Raw genomic sequence first — 15,620 nt, 5'->3', positions numbered from 1 at the left:
GCGCAGCTTGACCAAGGTCAAGCTTCCCTTGACCAAGGAGAGGGGCCTTGGGTGAACCAGCTGGGTAGAGGCCACGGGTCCTGGGTTGTAGGGGAGCAGAAGATGGAGATGGTGTGGTCTTCCTCTGGAGAACCAGAGAGTAAACAGGTGTGTGTGTGTGTGTGTGTGTGTGCGCGCGCTTGCGCTCGCGCGCGCTTGAGAGAGTCCCTGTCCTCCCTGCACCGTGTCAGACCAGCCGCTAGAGGGAGCGCTGCGCTCACACATGCAGCGACTGGCCCAGCCCGTGGCCGGCGGTGAGGCTCTGGACTCTTTTTATCTGACAGTTTCTGTGTTCATATTTTAGATTTTGTAGCCACACATCCCTGGGCTTAACTGCAGTTCCCACTACTCCCAAGGCCCTGTGACCTTGGCCGGGTTACCCAGCTGTTCTGTGACCCATTTTCGTCAGCACTAAAATGGGCACAGCCTTCGTTCCGACGTTGGCAGGATGAATGAGGTCACACCTGGGAAGCACAGGGCCACACGGGGATGCTGACCCGACGTGATGGCGGAGGAAGTTTTGCTATCGCCTCTCTCTCTCTCTCTCTGCTTCTCCCGCAGCCCCTCAGCCCAGCCCAGGTCCAGGGAAATGGAGAAATGGAGGTGGGCTTTTGGGGGGGAGTCTGGGGACAGCAGAGGCTGGGGTAGAGGGTGGTCTCTAGGGCAGGGACAAGGAGAAGTCCAGGCACCTTCCCTTCATGCTGGTTCTCTTGTCTTGGAGCAAATCTCACCCTATGGCTCATTCTTGGCCACGGTCTCTCACCCTTCTGGCCACTGTACCTTCTTCCCTGCTCTGGGGTGCCCAGGGGACCAGCGGCAACCCTTGCCTGGGAACCATATCATCCCTGGAGCTATGCCGCTGCCTGGCACCCAAAGGGCTCACAGGGGTCGCTCCTTGCCAACTGTTCTCCTAACGGCCCCTCACCCCGGCTCCTGCCTAGACCTGCCAAGAGCTGACCTATCAAGCCACGCCCCAGGGGGATCCAGGTTTCCAGACACCCCAGATGCAGATGTTGCTATGGGAAGAGGGCCTACAGAAGCAGCCCCTGTCCTATCTTTGGTCCCACACAGGGGTATAGCCTGCCCTGACATCAAAATTTTACCTGGGGCGCCTGAGTGGCTCAGTCGGTTAAGCGTCCGACTTCGGCTCAGGTCATGATCTCGTGGTTCGTGGGTTCGAGCCCCGCGTCGGGCTCTGTGCTGACAGCTCGGAGCCTGGAGCCTGCTTGGATTTTGTGTCTCCCTCTCTCTCTGCCCTTCCCCTGCTCATGCTCTGTGTCTCTCTGTCTCTCAAAAATAAATACATATTTTTAAAAAAAATTTTTTTAATTAAGAAAAAAATGTACTTGCCTGGGTAAGTGCCTGGGTGCCTCAGTGCCTGGTGCCTGGGTGGCTCAGTCAGTTAAGCGTCTGACTCTTGATTTCAGCTCAGGTCATGATCTCACCCTTGTGGGATCAAGCCCGGCATCCGGCTCTGCACTGAGTATGGAGCCTGCTTGGGATTCTCTCTCTCCCTCTCTCTCTGCCCCTCCCCCCACCAAATAAATAAGTAAATATTAAAAGAATTGACTTGCCAATATTTAAAAAATCAGGGCATTGCGTCCTAAGATCTAGAGTTCCAACGTCTCTTGAAAAATTGCAAGCTCTGAGAGCCTGAGTGCACATTCCCATGTGGCAACAGTGGGTCGCAGGGTCACAGGGTCACCGTTCAGATGAACCAGGGCTCTCGGGTTTACTGCTGTCCCTGCCCAGGCCATGTCCCCCATCCATAGGGTTCATGTAAACTTGTCCACGTTGCAGCAGCTGGCCCGAGGCAGGCAGAAATGTAGAGGTATGGAGGGGGGGTGCCCCCCAAATGACAGCCGACTCTCAAGGGCACAGAATCCTGGGGACCAGAGAGCTGCTTAGTGTCCTCACCTGTTCGTGGAAATTCATGGTCCGGGTACCCAGGGTAAACTGTACATACACACACACACACAGATACACACACACCACCCCCCTCGTCCAGTCTGTCAGCAGAGGTCCACTTCTCACCACCTTTCCTCCTGCAGCCCTGTTCCAAGTTGCTGTCTTCTCTCACCCAACTGGGTGAGGAGCCTCCTCATTTCTCCTGCCCACCCCCCCCAGGGCTATCTGTCCCATAGCAGCCAGAGGGAGCCCGTTAACGCCGAAAGCTCATCCCTCGTCTGCTCAAAACCCTCCAATAAACTCCCACCTCACTCAGAGTCAAAGCCAAAGGCTTATTATGGTGGCCCTGAGTGAACTGTCCCCATTACCTCTCATCTCCTCTCATGCTTTACCAGCCTCCTCATTGTTCCTGACCCCCCCCCACCACCACCACCATGCACGCTCTGGCCCCAGGGCCTTTACGCTGGCTGTTGCCCGTGGCTGGCCTACTGGACCCCTCGTATCGGTATGGCTCCTTCCCTCCCCTTCAAGTTTCTGCTCAAATGTAACCTCCTCTGCGAGGACTTGCCCTCTCTGCTCTGTTTCTTCCCTCACCCGAATCCCTTGAGGCATAATTATTTACTCAGTTACCCCATTTGTTGCCTTCTCCCCCTCACTAGCATGAATGAGGGCAAAGATCTTTTCTGTTTTGTTCTTTGCGTGGAGGAGGCGCTCAATAAATATTTGATGAATGAATGAATGAATGAGCAAGTAGGTGAACTGGGGGCAGTTCACCGAGTGTGCAGAGTGGCCGCGAGGACCGTCAGGTTGTGTGTGTCTGGCCGGGTGTGACCAGTGCCGTCACGCGGGGCCCCGAACTTGGGGTTTGCTACTCTGTAGGTGGCATCGGGCAATTCTTCATAATTTCATCTTTGAATTTGTAAGTGGGGTCTGTTGGGAGGACGGAGCCTGCGCCACAAGCAATCCCACCCTCCCACACCCCCCTGGGCGGGGGGGGGGGCTCCCAGCTCCCCACTCCTTGCCCCCACCCAGTCACCAGGGCTGCTCTTTGTAGGGCAGGGGCCTGGGTGCAGGCAGGTTCCACACCAAGTGTGCAGCGGGGTGGCCCTGGGCCCCTGTGAGGGTCTGCACTGGCCCCCGCATATCCCCACGCCCAAGGGAGCATGGCCTTAAATAGCAAATAAAAAACCACCATGACAGGCTGAGAGAGAGAGAGAGAGAGAGAGAGAGAGCTCGCGCGCGAGCTGGGTAGAAGGGAAAAGCTTTCTTTCTGCTTCCTGAACAGGAGGCCCACATTCTGTAGCCGGCCCTGGTATCAGGTACACCTCACTGCCCCAGGATCCCTGGTGGTGGCGTTTCAGGACCCCACAATCAGAGAGAAACAGGGCTCAAGCAAGAGAAGGCCTCCAAGCTCCCGGAACAGCTGGTGGCCTAGCAGGTGACTGGCTCCAGGCCTGGAAGAGAACATTCCCTTGTCCTCTTCCTCCCCTCCACCCCCCACCCACCCCCCCACCCGCCCCCACGGCCCTGCCTCCCGGGTCTGCACCGTGAGCAGGAGGCTGAGGAGGAGCCAGGGCAAGCTCCTTCCTCCCTGGCCTCAGTTGCCGCATCTGTGAGCTGGGACAAGAGCCCTGCAGCTCTCCCTGCTGGCAGTGACAGCGGGGAATGCTTTGCAGACTTAAACTTGGCATGTGGGCGTGGCAGTCATGACTCCCCACCCACCACAGGGATTGTGTTGGTTGCCCTGAAGGGTTCCTGGGTCAGGGCTCAATTTCTGTCCCCATCCCCCAAACTGCTCAAAGGGAACCTAGCTTGAACCCCCAAGGGACGGGTGACGCAGGACCAGGCCTCGATAATGACCTCAGGCCCAGATGTCAATAGCATATATGGCCTTGGTGAGGGCGTTGGGCCTTGATGGTTACTTTAGACCAGTCCCTGGTGGCGGGGGCGGGGGAGGGGGGGCGTGGCACACCCCGATGGTCACTGAAGTTCTCGGTAGTGGCCTCAGACCCCGGTGGTGGCTGCAGACAGACCCTGGTGACACCTGGGAGGCACCAGGCATCCCACTCCCCCTCCCTCCATCCTGCCTAAGCCCCCATCCCTCCCCAGCCACCAGAATTTGAGCCATTCTCCAGGATCCACTTAATTAGCCAAGCTCATTAACTCCCACAGGCTTCTCCTCCCCACCTAATTAACTGACTTAATTAGGGCTTCCAGGCCTGGCTCCACCCAGCCCCTTCCTGCTCCCACCCTGCCCACCTCCTCCAGACCCCGGCTCAGGCTCAGTCGGAGCCTCCACGAAGCTGGAAATAGATTGGGGCGTGGCCCCCGGGCCCTTCTACCACCCAGACCTCTGCCCGTGTCCCTCCCCACACCCCCACCCCTCTCCCAACCCCCCCCCCCCCCGTTGTCCCAGGACACCAGGACAGGGCCCCTCCCAGGCGGCAGTCCACAGGCAGGAATAGATAGAAATCAGAAATCCCGAAATCATGATAGGGAGGGAGACAGGGAGGGAGAAGGAAACGAGATGGAATGGAATCTGGGGAGAGGAGGAGGTGAGGATGCTTGGTTGAGATGGATCAGCTGGCCAGCAGGGTGGTTTGGGGCCTGGACTCCGGAGCCCGGCCTGGGGTTCGAGTCCCAGGTAGGGTATGAACTTCAACAAGCTCCTCACCTTCCTGTGTCTCAGACACGTAACGACAGCAGCCACACTGTAGGGTTATCAGTGAGTTTTGAATGAGTTCCTATGTGTCAGATGCTTAGGACTTGGCCTGGCACAAATCTGTGCTTGGAAAATAGGCAGGCAGGGATGAACAGAGGTTCTCCGAGGGCCAGGGGCTGGAGGAAGGGATGGGACGGCCAGGGGGCCGTGTCCCTAGGACCGGCGGGCTCTGGAGTGCCAGGGAAGGACTAGTCCTGGCAACTTCCCTGGAGGCTACCTGCCTGGCAGAGCCCTTGGCCTGGGAGAGATTGAAGTATCCCATTCCTATGGCCTGTGCCTCGGTTTCCCCATCTGGGGGAAGGCCTAGCCTTGTGGAAGGACCTGACATACCCTAGATGCCTAGTGTCTAGAGACGCATCCCTGAGAAGAGGGGCGAGTGAAAAGCATTAGGGGAGAGGCGCTCAGCTGCCCTTCACACATCCCCTGGGACCAAAGCAAAGAAAGTAGGCTGTGCTGGCAGCAGGGAGGATGCAGGTTAGACATAAAGCAGAACTTCCTGGAGTTGAGGGATACGAGCTCTGGAAGGTGGGAAAAAGGAAGAGTGTGTCTGAGTTACTGAGCAAGCTCCGGGGTGGGGGTGGGGGTGATGCGGGTCGATACCCAAAAGTGGGCAGGAAGTGGGGAGAAAGGGCCTGAACGCCGAGACGGCTCTTTGCCTACCCTTTACCTACGAAGCGCCTGCTCGCCCCTGGCAATCCCAGTGCAGCCGTCCCTTCCTCCGGAAAGCCCCGACCTTTGTCTCTCGTTGGTAGTCTGGTCTCAGCTAGAATTTGCCACTTATTGGTGTGATGGGAACAGTGTCTCCCCCACTAGGCCGAAAGCTCCTGAAGGCCAGGGTTGTCTGCGTAACTCACCTATTTATCCTCGTGCCTATTATCAAGGGTGAATGAATGAATGACCGCATCCATGGTTTGGCCAAGAACCCGGAGGTTCCTGCAACTTAAAGGGAAAGGGGCCCCCTGTGGCAGCCCAGGAGCCCACCCACATGCTCAGCTGTGAACCTACCCGGCTCCTCGTGTGGCCTTAGGAACGGTTGCCTTCAGGGAGCCCGAGCTGGACTCCCAGGATCTGAACCTCCTACTCCTGGGGAGGCTGAACGCCCTCTGAGAATTCCCTTTCACAACCTGGATGCTGAGGAAATAGTGAGTACGGGGACAGATGGCAGAATCTTTCATTTACCCCTGCGCTTGTAAACATTTTAGAAACCCACATTTATACGCCGCGCAAAGAACTTGGGGTTGTAAGTGGCAGGGACCCAAGTCCCACGGACTTAAGCGCAAAAGGAACTTTAGTGGGTTACGTACCTGAACAGTCCGGAGTCTTCGGGTGGGGCTAGATCCAGGGGCTCGGGTGATGGCATGAGGGTTTTGACTCTTCAGCTCTTGGCTCTGCCGTTTGCCGTTTTGGCCTCGTCCTCTGGTTGAGCCTCCCCGGTGGTACTAACCCCAGACCTACCTCTCCCTCTCTCTACAGTTCAACGGAAGGAGAGTTCTATCCTCTTGGCCTGGCTTGGGGCACAGGCCTATCTCGGAAACGATCAGGATGGCCAGGGGGGTGGAATACACTGGTAGGCTCTGGGTCGCAAGCCCCCTCCTAGAGCCGAACAGGTGGGCACCCCCCCCCCGGGGGTGCGTAGGGAAGGGTATGTCGAGGAAAATGGGTCCCCAAGGGAAAACTGAGGTTCTGTTGCTAAGAGATGGGGCAGAGAGGATGCCGGATAAGAGGGTTCTACTCCACTTGGCGATATGAGCATCATGCCAGCCCCGGGACCCGGGGCAGTAAGTGCTGGCCGTGGCTGGCTCCCCATCCAGTCTTTCTGGGGCCTTCCCCCACCTCTACTTCCCAGCATTCCCATTACTTTTCCTGGGGGGCTTATCTGATCCGGCCTGCTCCGCTCGCATCCCCCGCAGCCGCTCTCACTGATGCCTGACGGGGGGCCGGAGTATCATACATGGTCTACGCGTGTAGGCGCACATCCTACACGGTCTCTGAGAGCCCCCTCCCCCTTGGGATTCCCTTCCTGTCGCCCGCAGTGTGCACTCGCCTCCCTGGCTCACTTCTCCACTCCCCTACCTGAGATCACCTACCAAATAAACTATTTCCTCTCAAATCCCTGTCTCAGGGTCCGTTTCTGGGAAACCCAAACTAGGGCATCATTAAATCCAGACCCCGGGGGACGTGCACCAGACAGCACGTGTTTCCTTCCAAAGGCCTGCGTTCCCGGGGATGGCTTTGGTGACCCATCCCCGACGAAGGAGCTGGGACTGAAGCGGTTCTGAGTAGCTCTGCTTCTGTTCCGAGGATTCCAGAGGATGCTTCTTGATGCTCTGCAATAAACACGGGCGGGGGGACGGGAGGACGTATCAGATCCGCACTCCACATCCACACTCACGGCCACATCCAGGCCTAAGGAGTGCCACAGGTGTGAGGGGCAGGGGGCCCGAGAGCCAAAGGTACTACCCAGTCCTGTGTTTCTCAGAGACGGAGAGGTGGGGTCATTTTTTTTTAAACTCTTTTAATGTTTGTTTATTTTGGGGAGATAGAGACAGAGTGTGAGCAGGCAAGGGGCAGAGAGAGAGGGAGACACAGAATCCGAAACAGGCTCCAGGCTCCGAGCTGTCAGCACAGCGCCCGACGCGGGGCTCGAACTCACGGACTGTGAGATCATGACCCGAGCCGAAGTCGGAAGCTCAACCGACTGAGCCACCCAGGCGCCCCTAGAGGTGGGGTCATTTTAGATCATTCCTGGATCTGGCTTTAAATAAACATTAAATTAGTGTTTATATATTTGTTTTGACAGAGAGAGGGAGGGGGAGGGGCAGAGAGGGAGAGAATCCCAGGCAGGCCCGCGCTGTCGGCACAGAGCCTCATGCGGGCCTCGAACTCACGACCCTGAGCCGAAACCAAGAGTCAGACGCCCAACCAACTGAGTCACCGAGGCGCCCCCTGTGTCAGATATTTTTAATTTAAAAAAGAAAGAAAGAAAGAAAGAAAACACGTGACACAGAAAGACGAATTCCCATTATCTACCCCGACCCCAGTCCCATTTCCTGGATCCCATCTCCGGGAGCAACCACTCTCGTGATTTTAGAGATATTTTTCTCATGTCCGCTGGCAAGCTTTCAGCTACAAGGAGGAGGATTCCCTTCAAAGCCGCTCCAGGGGCGCCTGGGTGGCGCAGCCGGTTAAGCGGCCGACTTCAGCCAGGTCACGATCTCGCGGTCCCTGAGTTCGAGCCCCGCGTCGGGCTCTGGGCTGATGGCTCAGAGCCTGGAGCCTGTTTCCGATTCTGTGTCTCCCTCTCTCTGCCCTTCCCCCGTTCATGCTCTGTCTCTCTCTGTCCCAAAAATAAATAAACGTTGAAAAAAAAATTTAAAAAGAAAAGATTATCAAGGAATGCTATAAAGGGGTTTCCCTCACTGGTTTTTAAAATGTTTTTATTTATTTTTGAGAGAGAGACAGAGTGTGAGCAGGGGAGGGACAGCGAGGGAGGGAGACACAGAATTCGAAGCGGGCTCCAGGCTCTGAGCTGTCAGCACAGAGCCCGACTCGGGGCTGCAACTCACGGACCGCATGATCGTGACCTGAGCTGAAGTCGGACGCTTAACCGAATTGAGCCACCCAGGCGCCCCTGGCCGACATATCATCTTAACAGATCACTTTCAGTACGGCCGGTTGAGTTACCCAGACTCGTATAGTTTGAAACATGAGGTATATATTCTAAAGGACGGGGACTCTGTTTTGACTCCTTCCCTGATCCCCACAACAGAGATTTGTGATTCGTCAGTGAATACAAGAGGCGACCAAAGGGAAGTCCTGGGGTCACTGGCCTCACGAGCTTCCATGAACAGGGAGCAGCAAACTGATTGCCCGGGAGTATGAGGACTCCCCAGCATCGAAGAGGGTGTGGGCCCCAGGCAGAGGAAGCCCAAATGGGGTTTCCCGATGTCTCTTCTGTGTTATTATGGAAATCAGAGCTGAGTTTTATCTTTGTGTTCTGCTATCCAGATCATACCCACCAAGACCCGCTCTGGAAGGGCCACAATGCTGTGGATGCAAAACTTTGAGCTGGCAAGACTGGATTATCCCCCAGGTGTCAGGGAAAAGGGACCGCAGCGTTAGGCATAGCTATTTTAGTTCCTCTCTTCAGAGAGGTTGTGTTGGTTCAGTCCTCTAAGAAGCGGGCCAAGACGGGGTCCGATGTGCAAGTGATCCATCCTGCTGGGGAAAACGCCTGGGCGGGAAAATCAGAAGGGAGCCGGAGGAGGCTGGGCGAACCGTCGGGCTCGACAGAGCCAAAGCTTGGAATGAGGATCGAAGGAAGGAAGGTGGGATGAGAATGCTAAGAAAGTTGTGATGGAGCCAGTGGGAAGTCCTCGATCCCTAGTTGCCCATCAGGGAAGCTCTGTGTCTCTAAGGAGCTGGATGCTTTGGTGTCTTGGCGGCACCCAGTCATCGACTGGGACCAGCTAGAGGAAGGTAAAGTGGAGACCCCTCTGTGAACTGTGGAGAGACCCCATCGCCGCTGCCCTGGGCAGTCACCAGCCCCGCAGTGAGAGGTCTGGATGGTGCATTTTCATGGCTGCCACATCCCCCGCCTTGTGCCACCCAGCTCCTCCGTGGATGCCTCGAGTCTCTCTTTCTAAATGGGAACTGTGAGGAGGGTGGTTAGTGATGTGAAGTATAGCCCCTCCCCCCCTTCCTGTACTTGATCTCAGGGCCGGAACCGGGTAACCGGTACCTGTCCTTTCCCCCTTCACTCTCCATTCTTTTTTTTTTTTTTTTTTTTTCAACGTTTATTTATTTTTGGGACAGAGAGAGACAGAGCATGAACAGGGGAGGGGCAGAGAGAGAGGGAGACACAGAATTGGAAACAGGCTCCAGGCTCCGAGCCATCAGCCCAGAGCCCGACGCGGGGCTCGAACTCACGGACCGCGAGATCGTGACCTGGCTGAAGTTGGATGCTTAACCGACTGCGCCACCCAGGCGCCCCTCTCCATTCTTAATTATCCACACTCTCAGCTGTCACCTTCCCTGGTCTTGATGGATCACCGGCTGCTGTGACCCAACCCTTCAGTCCTGAAGGGTCTAAACTCTAGGTTATCGTAACCAGGGGATCGCTCCAGTGGTTCACTGGGCTCCACATGTATTTCTCCCGGCTCCCACTTTGTAAAAGCAGCCCTGCCTTCTTCCAGTAACTAATCGGGGTACTTCTAGTAACTTCTAGTAATTGATCAGGGTCGATTTTGACTGCCAGAGAAGTGACTCGTTCTTCTTGCCTGTCAGTTCCAAAAACATGGGGTCTAAAGTACCCTGGCAGCAGCCGTAGCTTAAGTTTTAATGAGACCCTTGATGTATCCCCTGGTCAGAGTGTACCCCCTTTGGGGAGCAGGACTTCTCACCCTGCAGAGCTTGGGGGTTTGGGGAAGGGGGTTTGAATACCCACAATACATCTTAGCAAACATTTTCTAATTGTAGGTAATCAAATGCCCCAGGTGAGGAATCGGGGAAGGCTTCTGCAGAAGGTGGCCTTGATAACCCTTAATAACCGTGGTTGAGAGCATTGCGAGGCCAGATCCTGCTCCTACCCCCTCTCTAGGTCTCCGTTTCCTCTCGGTTTATTAGACACAGGAACACATTTCCTTCCTCTCCTTTCTCCTCTCCTCTCCCCGCTTCTGCCTGCCCCATAACCCAAACCCCTCCTTTAGTTTGGGTCAATAAGGCCTTACTTGGAGAGGAGTAGAACAAAGGGTGAAAGTTGCAACTCTGGAACATTAGCAGGACAGGGAGGGGTGAGAGAGAAAAGGCAGACATAGAAGAGATATCTCAGAGGATAACTTGCTCAGAGAACGAAAAAGAGGGGGGAAATGTTTCTAAACAAAGGAAACCGAGCGTATGAAGGCACATCGCTATGAGAAAGCACATATTCTAGGCTAAGTTCAAGGCTTAATGGAGAAGAGGGGACCTCAGTAAAGAAAGGGGTAGAGGCCCAAAGTCTACGGCCTTTAAACACCAGGATAAGGAGGTTAGATTTTTCGCCCTGGAGGTAACAGGGTGTCCTTGGCAATTTTATGCAAAGGAGCAACCCAATCCATCTTGTATTTTGCAGAGCTGATGGTCACATAGTACTTGGATTCTAGAACAAAAGAGTCTAGAAAGAAGCAGGAGGGGGGAAAAAACTGGGAAGTGAGGCAATATTCTCAGGAGCAGAGGTTGCAAAATGATGGCCCCTGGGCTAGATTTGACCCCAAAGTGTGTTCCGTTTGGCCCATTCAGTAGTTCCAAACTTGGGAATTAGTTTCCAATATTGAAAAGCTGGAAGACACTATGTGGACTTCCTGCTTCTCTTGAAAAATCGTCCGTCCATACAAGCCCATGACGTCCCCCACTTCCGGTCACCTGACGCCTGAGCCCAGTCACTAATTTCTGTGACCCATAGGTACTTGAGTCTACCATCCCTTGTTCCAAAAGATCTAAAACACAGGGTGCTTGGGAAGAGCATGCTGGGTGGAGGAAACAGCCTGAACAAAGAGAGGAAATATGGAAGGTGTGTCGGGGCTTTCTCATTAATGAAACAGTGTGGCTCTTACCCATGGGGTAAGAGAGGGAGTAGGGCCCGGGGCGGGGGGGAGGGGGTGGGGGGGTGGGGGGGTGGGGGGACGAGTGGTCCCTATCTCATCGCCAACCTCATCTACCCCACCTCCTTCCAAGCCAGTTTCCAGTATCAAATAATGCTCCTTCACACGTGCCTTTGCACACACTGCTCCCTCTGTTCGGAATCCCCTTTCTTTTCTCTCCAGTGAGCGCTGAGCTTATCAGCCGCATTCCAGGACTAGTCACCGACTGTTCACAGCGGGAGTCGCAAACCCTACCTGGGCTGGTCACAGCCCCCGAGGCCTCAGTTGACGACCTCTTCCCCGAGTAGACTGGTAGCTCTCCGAAGTCTGGCTCAAACTAGGATGGAGGGAGGGATGGATGGATGGATGGATGGGCAGACAGGCTAATGGATGAATGAATGCACACGCGATTGCAGAGCTTGGCTGCTTCCCTCCTTGAAACAGACACATGCTCCGCCTTACAAGAACAGACTGGGACAGTCTAGGGCAGTCTGGTCCCGTAGGGCCCGGGAGGCTGGACCAGGTGACCCTCTCAGACTCCCTCGAGTCCTCTCTAACCTCGTTCTTGCCCCCTCGTGGGCTCTGACCTAGAAAACACGGGGGTGGGAAGGTGGAGAGGGCGCCCACGGGCGCTAGGACCCAGCGCGGCCGGAAGGCGGGGTGGGGGCGCCGCGCTGCTCCCTCGGCGCGGGGAGAATCTGCGCCCCGCGGCGCGCGGCGGGAGGGCGCGGCGGGAGGGAGAGCGCGCGCCGAGGGGAGTGCGCGTGCGCGAAAGCGCGCGCCAAGCAGGGCGGACAAAGGGGCGGGCGGCGGCGCGCGAGCCGGAGGGCGGAGCCGCGGGGCCTGGCGGGCAGGTGCGCGCGGGCCAGAGGGCGGAGCCGCGATGCAGCGATGGAGCGCTGCCCGGGCGGGCGCCGGGGCCGGGGCCCGAGAACCGGGCGGATCGCGAGCCGGAGCCGCAGCCAGAGCCCGGACCAGGCCGGGGTCCGGGACCGCAGAGCCGGGCTGCTCGTAGCGGCGGCAACGGAGCCCCCCAGCGGCTGAGGGGCTTCCTCCCAGTTCCTGCCGGTGGCCGGGACTCTGCAAGCCCCCGCAGCCGGGGAGCGCGGGGATCCCCCTCCACCACATCCAGGACCCAGAGACCCCCAAGAGAGCGGGAGACCCCTTCCAGATCCAACAGAGAGCTACTCCCCAGCTGGGGAAAGCGGAGACTTCCTCCGTATTCGGAAGACAGTGACCTCCCTACGGTACGGCTAAGACTCCCCCCTCTTCAATCGGGCCCCCCCCAAGACCTAGAACGCAGTGACCCCCTCCTCCGGCATTGCTGGGACCCCCTGTCAAGAACCCGGTCATTACAACTCCACACCTCAAGACACGAAGACTCAGCTCAGAACGCCCCTAGATCAGGGGGTTCCTAGACCCCCCCCAATTCCGGTACACAGGAACCCCAAATCTAGGGAACCGAGGACAGCAAGAGCTATCCCTCACCAGCAAGAGGCCTCGGGGCCCCCCTCAAAGCTCCAGGACCCAGGCGACTGAGCCCCGCGCGGCGCCCTTCTCATCCCAGCCCATGGTTGTGGCGCCCTGAGCCCCCCCCCGGGCCGGGCTGACGGAAACCGAGACGGCGCCCAGGCCCCCTGCCGCGGCGTCCCCGCGGCCCCAGCCCAGGTAAGCCGGGCCCAGGTGAGTGGCCGCCGAGGTCCCTAGCCCTCCAGGTGGGGAAGGAAGTATTGGGTGCGCACTGCCCCCTCCCCAGCGTCGCCATGGAGCCGAGGCTGAAGGACGTCTCTTTGTGTCTCGCCTGGAGGAGCCGCCCCCTCCTCCTCTCCCTTCCCCCACCCCCCACCCCTAGCCCTGGGGTTTGGACGCTGCTCCCCGACCTCGCAGGGGAGTAGTGGCAGAGCCCCTTATGCCACGGAGAGGAGGGAATAGGGTGGAGAGTCACCTCCCCCCACGCCCTGCAAAAGACTGAACCTGGAGCTGTTGGACTCCCGGCCCTTGGAGTATATATACCCCTCCCCGCAAGGCCCGGCTGAGTTTTCAAGCGGAGTCCCCCTGGGAGGAGATTTGGGGATGTCCACAGGTGAGGGGGGCCTGCGGTGCGTGGCCCTAGGGCGATGGCCTGGGCTTTGGGTGTGTGTCTTTGTCTGTGAGGGGGCAAGGAAGGGGTGTGTTTGAGAGAATGGGTGGGAATCCCGTATTTTCTCTGTGACTCCATTGCCCCCCACCCAGGCCACAGGGAAGGTCGCCCCCAAGCCATACTTTGTATGTTTTGCAGGAGGGGGCAAGCTCTTTCCAAAGTGAGGCACTGATTTCTGGGGAAGAGAGGTAGTCTGGACGAAGAAGCCATTTCAGGTCAGGGCACCTTTCTGTCCCCATGTGCCCTAGGGCCAGCAAACCCAAGACTGCCTTCTCCTCCTGACCTCCATAATACCCAGGGCCAAACCTCAGGTTGGATCATTGTGTCCTGGACAGCCAAGGGACCATTCTAGGTTTTTGCTTTAGCTCTCCAGGCTCTACAAAGCCGGGCCCAGCCTGGCTGTCAGTAAGGTCCCGAACCCCAGGCCCTGCAGCTTGTGGGAAGACGAGAGGCCCAGGGGATGTTGTACCCTGAAATTCTGGATCAGAGATCCTGGGAAGGGGCTGGACGGTGCTGAGGAAACACACTCTGGGCTGCTGGGGTTTCCCCCAGTCTCTTCTTTCTGAGCCCTCTGCAGGCAGGCAGTGATGCTGAGGAAGGCAGGACTTGATATACAGGGAGCCCCACTGGGACTTCCTTTGTTCATTTCTTCATTCAACAAACCTCTAGCTAGTGTCTGTGATGTGCCAGGCAACGGAGTCAAGGGTTTGTGTGTTTGCTTTTCCCCCACGACATCCTGATCCCCTTTTCCTGGTCTTTTCTGGTCGCAAGACCCTGGGGCTGCTCTTCGTTTGCCCAGACCACTCTCTGTTGGGCCAGTGGAGGTAGACCTGGTCAGGTCCAGCTGACCAGTTCTGACCCCACACCTGAAGCATCTGATCCTCATCCTGCTGCATTCTTGGGGGCCCTGAGCCTGGAGGCTGATCCCTCTTCTCCGCCGTTCCCAATACCAAGTGCCCCCACCCCACCTGCTGCTGGCATTGACCCAAGGGAGAGGATGTGACTAGCAGGAGAAGAGGTTGGGATGCTTCAGGCCAGACCTCCGGCAGCGCCTCCTGCACATTCAAGGACAGTTGAGGCCAGACCCCCTCAGCCCAAGCTGTGGAGGGGCCAGGTGCTCTGAAGACCGGGTGACCTTGGGCAAGCGCGTGGCATCTCCCAGAGATAATGACAGAGAGTGAGCCACTCACTCTGCAGTATATAGATCACATTTGGGCCACAAGGAGCACCCAGGTGTGTCTTCTCCCTCTCTGAAGGAGTTCATTTCCAATGGGTTCCCCGGAGCCCCGGGCCCTTATCATATGACCCACAGGCAAGGGAGTGGAGCCTGACGCTAAATTGCGGAGATTTGACTCACCGTGCCTAGGGAAAACCATCAAGAGGCCAGAGGGGACGGGGAGTAAGATCTCCCCTCCTCCCTAATCTGCAGTGGCTCCCCACTGAGTCTGGAATAAAGCACAGGACCAAGCCCTTTGTGTTGAGGCCCTAACCCACCTCTCAAACATCAGCCCTCACTCCTCACTCACCTCTTACACTTCTGGTGTCCTCTGACTCCCTCCCGCCACTGGGGGGCTGTTCCCTCAACCTGAGAAGTCCTTTCATAGACCGGCTCAGGAACAGCCTTCTGCCTCCACCTCCCCTTTTGATCTGACCTGGCCAGAGAGAGAGTGCAGAGCTGGGTTGGATTGGTTGATGCTTGGTGGCTTGGAGACAGTGGCACGTGTCTACATGTGCTGTGAGACCTTGTCTCCACACCTAGACCTTGAGCTCCAGGAGACGGAACCGGGTCTATCTTGTCCGGGTTGCAATGGCTGTGTTCATCCTAGAGCCCAGCCTGCTGTACAGCACCTGTTGGAAAATACAGCTTCTAGACGCATTTTCTTGAGCCAATCAGTGTTTTTCTCATGTTTGCATTTGTTACCAGTGTTAAAAAAAAAATACATACAATTTCATATACAAATACTGACTTTTGGAGCCTCTTAAAGACTCCGATGGTGTGGCAACCCCAGGCCAGAGCTGAAGAGTCACCACCTTCTTTAGGGCAGTTGCCCTCCAGCTCACCCCAGGGCCTCAACTGGCCTGCTTACTCATTTATGTGACCTGCTACCCCCTCCTGTAGGCATCTGGCTTTGCCAGCCCAGGGGGAGGCCAGAAAATGTTTGCTCAGCAGGTGACCTTCATCTGTGTGTGTTTT

At 56.9% G+C, this 15,620-nt stretch overlaps 1 protein-coding gene across 2 annotated transcripts in view; it reads left to right on the top strand.

Moving 5' to 3' along the window:
* SBK1 (SH3 domain binding kinase 1) overlaps positions 1-15,620 on the top strand; it is a 50,443-nt gene that overhangs the window by 13,522 nt on the left and 21,301 nt on the right. Inside the window, exon 1 of one of the 2 annotated variants that reach the window (XM_043560232.1) lies at positions 12,138-12,954. The exons of the other annotated variant lie outside the window; for it this stretch is intronic. The gene's annotated coding sequence lies outside the window, so the exon portion shown is untranslated. Of the gene's footprint in view, positions 1-12,137; positions 12,955-15,620 lie in introns of those variants that run through there. 2 annotated transcript variants of the gene reach the window in all.

This window comes from Prionailurus bengalensis, chromosome E3 (genome assembly GCF_016509475.1).
Source record: "Prionailurus bengalensis isolate Pbe53 chromosome E3, Fcat_Pben_1.1_paternal_pri, whole genome shotgun sequence".
Lineage (NCBI taxonomy): Eukaryota > Metazoa > Chordata > Mammalia > Carnivora > Felidae > Prionailurus > Prionailurus bengalensis.
The sequence above is the reverse complement of the archived record's forward strand: the minus strand, read 5'-3'. Positions and strand labels throughout refer to the sequence as shown.